The sequence below is a fragment of the Macaca thibetana genome, chromosome 4 (assembly GCF_024542745.1).
Source record: "Macaca thibetana thibetana isolate TM-01 chromosome 4, ASM2454274v1, whole genome shotgun sequence".
NCBI classification, from domain to species: Eukaryota; Metazoa; Chordata; class Mammalia; order Primates; family Cercopithecidae; genus Macaca; species Macaca thibetana.
The window spans coordinates 30,371,479-30,381,595 of NC_065581.1; the positions used below are offsets into that span (position 1 = coordinate 30,371,479).

A 10,117-nucleotide genomic window follows, 5' to 3' on the forward strand; every position below is an offset into this window, starting at 1 on the left:
TAGCCTAAATAAAATATACTAATCATATGAGTGACAGTGATTTTTTTAATCATAAAAAGTATTATCAAGCTCTTTATAAATAACTTTCATATTACAAATATGGCATTAACTAAACCATTGCTTTACAGAAAATCACTTTTATGACACTAGTATTATACACTGTTTAAAAGTTTAAAAAGGTAATTTGTTTGAAGTCACATAACTAGTAAATTACTAGTTATAACTTAAGAATAAATTGAATTAAGTTATAACTAGTAAAGGACTAAACTTCTAGACTTGAACTTCTGATGGTCTGACTTCAAAAATCTCTTATTTTTAAAATTATAGCATGGAGCACCGTGTATATCATGATATAGCTATATTACTTTTCAGGGTTTTCATATCTAAGTAATTTTCTCCTCCTGTTCCACTTCCACCCTCCCATTCACTCTCTTCTCTCCTAGTAGACAAAGTCCTTACCTGTCTGCCAGTCCCCAACCCCATGCATGCATTACCTCATGGAAGGACGGAAGGCGGGCAGGGAAGAGAGGACCTCCTAGCCCGCCACCTTCCAACACACCTCTGCAAAGCCCAGGCCCTTTCAGGCACCCCAGTCACAGCCACACCAAGCTTCTAGCTACTGCTCAGCACACACTTACACCTGGTTTCCCTGTACTTCTCATTTGTAGTTTTGGTTTTTAGTCTAGTTCAAACATTCCTTCAATTCACATTAAGTATCCATTTCCTCTCTGATAGTCTTGTCTCTGGTCCCTTTTTTTGTCTTATCCATTTGGACTTCTATTCCTAAGCAAAATATTCTAAATTCTATTTTCATACTCTTACTCCTTAGCCCAGATCACCAGAAGTTCCCTACTATCAATACAAATTGGAAAATCTCGGTGTGATTATGAGGAGATCATTCAGTATTTTCTTTGACACTATTAAACAACATTGAGTTTGCCTAACGTCAGTACTAAAGGCCAGGTTGTAAAATAGTAAAACCTGCAGCAGTCTCTAAGGCAAGAAGCTGTTTATTATAGTAGTTATGCGTTGGGGAAAGGAAGATTTAAAAAATCTTCTAAGGAACATTTTTATAGATCTGTTTACTTAAGTAAAGCATATACAGGAAGATGCAGGAATCATAATAAATGCTTATGAAGCAAAACTAAATGCACTGTACTACTACATCCAGATTCACATACAAAGGACAAAGAGCTTATATCCAGACTGTATGTGTCTGTTTTCGCACTGCTATAAAGAAATACCTGAGACTGGGTAGTTCAGTTTATAAAGAAAAGAGGTTTAATTGGCTCACGGTTCTGCGACCTATACAGGAAGCACAGTAGCTTCTGCTTCTGAGGAGGCCTCAGGAAATTTACAATCATGGCCAAAGGTGAACAGAAAGCAGGCACATCTTAAATGACAGAAGTAGGACAAAGAGAGAGAGAGCGGGGAGGTGCTATACATTTAAGCAACCAGATCTCACAAGAACTCACTATCACAAGAACAGCACCAAGGGGAAAATCCACCCCCAAGATTCAATCACCTCCCACCAGGCCCCACTTCCAACATTGGGGATTTTAATTCGACAGGAGATTTGGGAAGGGACACAAATCCGTATTACAGACTGTATAAAGAATCCCTCCAGTCCAGACGTAGTGGCTCATGCCTGTAATCCCAGGGCTCTGGGACGCCAAGGTAGGAAGAGTGCTTGAGGCCAGGAGTTTGACACCAGCCTGGGCAACATAGTAAGACTCTGTCTCTACAAAAGGAAAAAAAAAAAGGAACGCCTCCAGGTACAGGGGATGCTGGATACAGAGTCAAGGGTGATTATTCCCCAGTTTTAAGATTTAATGTCTGCCCTCTTAGGCTTTGGACTTGCTTGGGGCTTGTTAACCCTTTCTTTTGGCTTACTTTTCCCTTTTCAAATGGGAATGTGTATCCTATGCCCATCCTGCCATTGTACCTTAGAAGTAGATAACTTGTTTTGATTTCACAGATGGAACTTTGGACTTCTGAGGTGATGCTGAAACAAGTTAGGACCTTGTGGACATGGGGATTAAATAAATGTAGTTGTATGTAAGAAGAACATGGGTTTGGGGGACCACAGGCAGAATGCAATGGTTTGAATGTCTGTCCCTTCCAAAACTCATGTTGAAACTTAACCTTCAATGTGGCAGTATTGACAGGTGGGGTCTTTAAGAGATGTTCACGGATTAATGGGTTATCATGGGAGTTAGACCAGTGGCTTTATAAGAGGAAAAGAGACTTCAGCCAGCATGCTCTGCTCCTTTGCCATGTGATGCCCCATACCACCTCAGGATTCTGCAGAGTTCCCATGGGTAAAGAGGCTCTGACTAGATGCATCCCCTTGACCTTGGACTTCCCAGCCTCCGGAACTGTCAGAAATGAATGTTATTTTTTTTCTAAAAAATAAACAAAAAACTCCTTCATAAGAAAAAGGTTGATGACTCAATGGAAAAATGTGAGCAAAATAGATGTTTCAGAATACCAAATAGAGAATACCAAATGGCCTATAAACATAGGACAATATATACTATCTTATTTGTAATCATGGAAAATACTCAGTAAAAATGGCCAAAATTCAAGTCCGAAAACACCAAGAACTGAGAGAATGTGAAGCAATGGGGACTCTGCGCTGCTTGGAGGAGCTGCTGTGAGCCGACACTAGGGAGAATGAATGGATCTGGGAACAGAGATTAACATGTAAATAGTTCTCTTTGACAGTGAAAGGGTCTGTTCAGGTGTGGGTAGTTCTGAGTCTTACAAAGGAGGGCAAGAAAAAACAACAGTTCCCCTTGGTGGGTGTAGATCTCAGGCAGATAAAGAAACTTCAACTTATTTGAGAGAGGAGGTAGGGGATGGGGAGGTCCCAGAGAACTTTGGGTTTCTTCAGTTCACTATGCCACAGCACCATATTTTTGAGTATGAGTTCTGAGCCCCACAAATAGCACTTAACCATAGATATAGTGATGTAAGTATAAAATATACACTAGGTTTCAAAGACTTAGTATACAAAAGAACATAAAATATCTTATTTGTAATTGTTTAAAATTACAAATGTTAAAATGATAATATTTTAAATATAATGGGTTAGGTTGGTAAAATAAAATATATTATTAAAGTTAATTTTACCTGTTTTTCTTTACCTTTTTTAACGCAGCTATAATTAGAAAACCTAAAATCACATAAGCAGCTTGCATTATATTTCCTTTTCTGAGACAGTCTCGCTGTCACCCAGGTTGGAGTACAGTCGCGCGATCTGGGCTTACTGCAACCTCTGCCCCCTGGGTTCAAGTGATTCTCCTGCCTCAGCCTCCCAAGTAGCTGGAATGAATTACAGGCTTAAGCCACCAGGCCTGGCTAATTTTTTTGTATTTTTAGTAGAGATGGGGTTTTGCCATGTTGGCCAGGCTGGTCTCAAACCCCGGACCTCAAGTGATCAACCTACCTTGGCCTCCCAAAGTGCTGGCATCACAGATGTGAGCCACTGCACCTGGCTCGCTTCCATTGTATTTCTATTGGACAGCACTGCTCTGGAGAAAAATTAAGATTCTCCTTTTATATGATATTTTTAAAAACAAATATTTAAATGTAAGGAATAAAAAATATTGTAAGAAAACCCAAGAAAGCAAATTAGAATCTGGAGGTCAGGATGGATTTCTTAATAAGGACAGGTAGGGGTGTGTGTGTGGGTGTGTTTGCATGCATGGACACACGGATAGGGCAAGCACACATGCATGTGTGCAAATGTATGCAGACTGATAAAACCAACAATCCAACAGGAAAAATGGTCAAAGGATAGAATTGAAAATGCACAGAAAAACCAATCTGAATGGCAAACAGTAACATAATCAAAATTACTAAAGGAAGAGAAAACATAATTAAAAGTAACTAAGACTTCTCTTTACTGGCTGGAAAAAATAACATAAATAATATGTATCTTTGCTGGGCAAGTGGGAAGGGGACAGGATCATACATTGTTGTAAGGAAGTGTAAAGGTTAACAGCCTACTGAGAAAGCAATATGGCAACATCCATCAAATTAGAAATATGCCATATCCTTCAACCCAGAAACCTTTTTCACAAAAATCTACCAGCACATGACATGTCTTCAGAAAGTTATTATTGTAATACTGTGTAGCAGAAAAAAGAGGCAACTAAGTATCAATAGGAAATGAAGTAAATGCCTATCTACTGACAAAAGGTTAAAAAAATTACCTGCAAAACAAGATCTGCTATGGAATTATTAAGGATTATAAATAAAAATATTAGCAAATTTTTAAAAATATGAAAATATCAGCAAGAGCACCACTGTAGGAAAACAGACTACAGTAGTTTCCTCTTATTCTTGGGAGATATGTTCCAAGATCCCTGGATGTCTGAAACCACTGATAGTACTGAACCCGACTGCTGTCAATAGGAACTTTTTTTGGTGATGTTTCCACCTACAATTTTAATGACTTTTCTATCTTAACTAAGTGCTTAACATGCACTGTGGCTGCAACTTTTTCATTTTGAAGTGTGACAGCAAAACTAGCAAAAATTTCTTTTTCCTTTATAATTTCGGGGATAGAAGATTTGTTCTGACCATGGATCTTAGCAAACTCAGCATTTAAAAAATTTCCTTATTAAGTCAAGAACTTTTACCTTTTCACTTAAAAGAAGCACTTTATGGCTTCTCTTTTGTATATCCAAGTTGCCACCATTAGTACTCTTGCACTTTGGGGCCACTATCATGTAAAATAAGGGTTCCATGAATATAAGCACTGTGATACTTAGGCAGTAAAACTGATAACCAAGAAGGCTATTAAGTGACTAATAGGCAGGTTGTATATACAGTGTGGATACTGGGCAAAGGGATGATGCAAATCCTGGGGAGGGATGGAGTGGTATGGCATGAGATTTAATCATGTTCATCAGAATGGTGCAGTGTGCAATTTAAAACAGGAATTGTTTAGGTGCCCATTTAAAACTCAGGAATTATTTCTGATATTTTCCACTTAAAATGTTCAGATTGTGGTTGCCAAGAGTAATGAAACCTTAAGAAATGAAACCGAGGATAAGGGGAGGACTACTGTATTTCATGATATGCTGGTATGGATCAAAATAGGTGCAACCTTACTGAGGCAAGGAAAATCACCTGTTGACCACTGAATAGGCCCCACAGACAAAAGCTCCTTATCTGAGGAATTTCGAGGGGAACAAAGACTACCTAGTGACCACCAAATGGGCCAGACCGAGGTGAAACTCCTTCTCTGGGAATTCAGAAGTAATTAAACTTTCCTAGTATCTAAAGTCTGGTTCCAGACCTCTTTCAACTTTTACAAGTAACTAAAATTTCCATACATCTCTGAAATGCCGTGCCAAAACTCATTTTACTATCCTAAGCTCCTGCCTTAAGGTTCATAAATACCTCTAAAGAAAAATCCAGCGCCAGGCGCGGTGGCTCATGCCTGTAATCCCAGCACTTTGGGAGGTGGAGGCAGGCGGATCACGAGGTCAGGAGATCGAGACCATCTTGGCGAACACGGTGAAACCCTGTCTCTACTAAAAATGCAAAAAAAAATTAGCCGAGTGTGGTGGCGGGCACCTGTAGTCCCAGCTACTCGGGAGGCTAAGGCAGGAGAATGGCGTGAACCCGGGAGGCGGAGCCTGCAGTGAGCCGAGATCGTGCCACTGCCTCCTGCCTGGGTGACAGAGCGAGACTCCGTCTCAAAAAAAAAAAAAAAAAAGAAAAAAAGAAAAATCCACGGCAGCATACTCAATCCTCTTGCTGAGACGCGCTACACTCTTCTGCAGTGTTCTGTTACCGCCTAAGGGGTTCACCTTGCCCCTGCCTAGACAGAGTCAATTCTTTGAGACAGGGGAATTGTGATAGAGAAAGAGTAATTCACGCAGAACCAGCAGTGTGGGAGATCAGACTCCCTGAGCATGGGGGAGCAGAGTTTTAAAAGATAACTTGGTGGATGGGGGGAAGTCAGTGAGCCAGGAGTGCTGATTGGTCAGGGATGAAATCACAGAGAGTCAAAACCATCTTCCTGCACGGAGTCAGTTCCTGGGTGGGGGCCACAAGATCAGATGAGCCACTTTGGGCAGCCAAGCTGAGTGGATCACCGGAAGTCGGGAATTGGAGACCAGCCTGGCCAACATTGTGAAACCCTGTCTCTACTAAAAATACAAAAATAAAAATAAAAAAATAAAATTAGCCAGGCGTGGTGGCAGGTGCCTGTAATCCCAGCTACTCAAAATTTTGGCTGAGACAGGAGAATCAATTGAACCTGGGAGGCAGAGGTTGCAGTGAGCTGAGATCGTGCCATTTACACTCCAGCCTGGGCGACAAGAGCAAGACTCCGTCTCAAAAAGAAAAAAAAAAAAAAAAGATGAGCCAGTTTATTGATCTGGGTAGTGCCAGCTGACCCATCAAGTACAGGGTCTGCAAAATACCTCAAGCACTGATCACAGGAGCAATTTAGGGAGGGTCAGAATCTTGTAGCCTCCAGATGCATGATTCCTAAACCAAAAATTCTAATCTTGTGGCTAATGTTAGTCTAGTCCTCAGGTAAGAAGGAAGTCTGCTTTGGGAAAGGACTGTTATTCTCTTTGTTTAAACTATAAACTAAGTTTCTCCCAAAGTTAGTTCAGCCTACGCCCAGGAATGAACAAAAACACCTTGGAGGTTAGAAGCAAGATGGAGTTGGTTAAGTTAGAGCTCTTTCACTGTCTCAGTCATCATTTTGCAAAGGCAGTTTCAGTTCTTCCTCTCTAATAAACTTTCCTTTTTTCAAACCTATACTGTTTGTATGTATGGTAAATTCATTTTACCAACCTGTGAGTTGACCACTTCCCAGTGCCAGGGCTCTGACACCTTGCCAGGCACTTACGGAAAGATAATTGGAAGAATCTAATAGAATTTTAAATTTCCATGCCTTCCAACCCAGCAGTCAAACTTCCAGGAATTTATCCTACTAATATAATGGCACGACGATCTAAAGATATATTTGCAAGGATGTTCTCCACAGCCTTTATTTAATAAGATGTGGAAAGAACCTTAAATGTCTACTCAAAATTGTTGAATAAATCACGTCTACAAAATGAATAATGCAGACTTGAAAAAGAGTGAGGTAGCTCTATGTCACCAAACTGGAACAATGAAAGATAGCCACTATAAAGTATAAAAAGCAAGCTGAAGACTGTCTCTATGTTTGAAATTTTTCATAATAAAAAAATGAAAAAAAAAATGGAGGACGATTAGATATATTGTCTTTTCATGAGTAAGAATCTCACAAGTCTTGGACAATTAAACCCCACCTTCATCCCTCCCATCTCATCATATCTGACCTCAACCAGTTTCCTACCTACACTGCTTATATGCCCATTTGCTCTATATGACTCAGTCATTTCAAGATTGCTTCTGTTTTCCCTTCTTGATATAAAAACAATATTAAAAATGTATATTTAAAATTTGTTTAATTACATCCCATTATTACAGTTCATTTTTGCATATTCCTATGTTGAAAATCCTTTGGTATAAATCAACATCAAAACTCAGTGTTATTCCACTTTTCTTGAACTGTAATCCTTTTTAAACAAGGAATATAGCCTTTCTTGTTTAGAGAATGTAAGCACATTCATAAATCTTGGCAACTTTGAAAGGCCATAACAAATTTGTGGTAAGAACTCAGATCCCCTTTATTACTGTAGTAAATAGACAGATGAAATTAAGAGATTATAGTTTGTTTTCACTTTCCCAATTACTATCACTTGAAAAATACTGGATATTTCATTATTATCCTGTTGGGAGTCGGCAAACTACGGTCTACTACCTGTGTTGGTATGAGTCAAAACCTAAGAACGGTTTTTACATTTTTAAATGATTGGGGAGGGAGGGCCAGAATGCAAGGGGAGTATTTCATGACATTTGAAAACGTTATTAAATTCAAATTTTAGCATCCATAATAAAGTTTTATTGGAACACAGCCATGCTCATTTGGCTTTTGTTTTTGGAGACAGAGTATGGCTGTTGCCAAGGCTGGAGGGCGGTGGCAAGATCTCGGCTCACTGCAACCTCTGCCTCCTGCGTTCAAGCGATTCTCACGCCTCAGCCTCCCAAGCAGCTGGGATTACAGGTGCGCGCCACACGCCCGGATAATTTTTGTATTTTTAGTAGAGACAGCGTTTCGCTATGTTGGCCAGGCTGGTCTCAAACTCCTGACCTCAGGTGATCCACCCGCCTCGGCCTCCCAAAGTGCTAGGATTACAGGCGTGAGCCACCGCGCCCAGCCTTCATTTAGTATTGTCTAATGATGTTTTCATACTCCAAGAAGAAAGTTCAGTATGGACCACAAAGCCAAAAAGATGTCCTCTCTGGCTCTACAGCAAAGATTTGCCAAGCCCTGTTATATGTCATACTATTTGCGCTTCATAATTTTATAGTTTTACCTAGGCAGTCTCCATTTTTTCCTTCCATATTCAGCGTAAAATCCCCTGTTTTTTTTTTTTTTTTTTGGAGACGGAGTCTCGCTCTGTCGCCCAGGCTGGAGTGCAGTGGCCGGATCTCAGCTCACTGCAAGCTCCGCCTTCCGGGTTTACGCCATTCTCCTGCCTCAGCCTCCCGAGTAGCTGGGACTACAGGCGCCCGCCACCTCGCCCGGCTAGTTTTTTTGTATTTTTTAGTAGAGACGGGGTTTCACTGTGTTAGCCAGGATGGTCTCGATCTCCTGACCTCGTGATCCGCCCGTCTCGGCCTCCCAAAGTGCTGGGATTACAGGCTTGAGCCACCGCGCCCGGCCCGTAAAATCCCCTTAATATCAGTCTCTAGGCAAGCTCATTCTTCATAATCCTTAGAATTGGACCTCCTCTTGTTAATTTCCTTAGTCTAATCACAATCCTCCTGGTTATTTACAAACCGAACGCCAGAAAGGAGGGTTATCAACATCTTATGCGCCACAAATTAACAAATCAAAACCAAATCTCACTCTCCCTCCGAAGCCAAGGCTAAGGAGGCTCACCGCCCAGTTAGTGGCTTTCAAACTACCCTTACAAGTGAGGCATCTTGTGAATTAGAACAACTGCTGCTGCTAAAATCCCTAATGGCTACATAGCAATGTGAAAAAAAGGTATCAAATGTAATTTTCTCAAATTTAATCCTCTTCAATTGTTGGCACAAAAAAAGGAATAATAAAGGTAGACAACTATAATTAGCATGTGTGATCCCAAATCTTTATACCTTAGATACTGGATATTTTCTACAAGTAAATAGTTTCTGGCTCCCAAGATGAGAGGTTAAATAATGCAGGGTGTTTGTAAACAGCAGCACAACTTACACCGGAAATTAGGGCACTTTCTCACCAAGGAGAGCACATCAAAATTTGCTCATCTCTTTCAATCAATGTTCTCCAGGACTAGTGCTGGGGGCGGGGAGGCGGAGCAAGCTATCTTTTCTACCAGCCGTGTCACACCCCTCCTAGCACTAACCCCTCCTCCTCATCCTCTTCACACCTCTACCCACTACTAACCCCTCCCCAGCCCCATCACCGCTTCCCGGGCCCCTGACACCTCTCCCAGCATACTCTTCCTGGCCTCATCACCTCACCCACTTCCTCCAAAATCACAGGACCTGCTAAGCTTCCAGCAGCAAGCGAGCAAAGCAGGGAGGCTGTAATGTAAAAGTCCGCAGTCCCTACACAAACACTATCTGCTCCTGCGGAGAAACTCAAGTCACAGCCCCAGAAGAAAGAACAGGCCTGGGCTCTCACCCAGTTAACCAGCGTTTATCCAGCGCACGTGTTGCGGTCGGACCCCATGCGAAGGAGCTAAGGACACAAAGGTGAGCAGCAGAGTCGCGGTTCCAGCTCTCTCCCGGCTCCCACTCCAGCGGGGTAGGTAGATAATTTCGGTAAACTTCGCCAAGCAGGGGCAGGACAAAGAGTATTTGAAGTCTACCCGGGGGAGAACTTACCTAATCCTTGAATGTTAAAAGGCTAAAACTCCACCAGTCGGAAGTGACGTGCCAGCTGAGCCCCGCAGGTCCGCCACGTAATTGGCCGCCGCCACAGCTAGCCACCCTCTCCCCGGACTGGCCCGAAGAGAGGAAAAGTGTGGAAGTCCACAAGCCG

General features: G+C 41.6%; 2 protein-coding genes and 1 long non-coding RNA gene across 5 annotated transcripts in view; 2 read left to right on the forward strand and 1 right to left on the reverse strand.

The window, feature by feature from the left end:
* The window catches only part of LOC126953191 (uncharacterized), a 51,200-nt gene extending 41,131 nt beyond the window's left edge, over positions 1-10,069 (reverse strand). For both annotated transcript variants that reach the window (XR_007725144.1, XR_007725141.1), the window contains exon 1: positions 9,758-10,069. This is a non-coding gene — a long non-coding RNA (uncharacterized LOC126953191). The remainder of the gene's footprint in view (positions 1-9,757) is intronic.
* The window catches only part of LOC126953098 (popy class I histocompatibility antigen, alpha chain E), a 221,050-nt gene that overhangs the window by 67,133 nt on the left and 143,800 nt on the right, over positions 1-10,117 (forward strand). The window lies entirely within an intron of this gene.
* The window catches only part of RPP21 (ribonuclease P/MRP subunit p21), a 97,388-nt gene that overhangs the window by 66,994 nt on the left and 20,277 nt on the right, over positions 1-10,117 (forward strand). The window contains exon 1 of one of the 2 annotated variants that reach the window (XM_050788544.1): positions 5,973-5,976. The exons of the other annotated variant lie outside the window; for it this stretch is intronic. The gene's annotated coding sequence lies outside the window, so the exon portion shown is untranslated. Of the gene's footprint in view, positions 1-5,972; positions 5,977-10,117 lie in introns of those variants that run through there. 2 annotated transcript variants of the gene reach the window in all.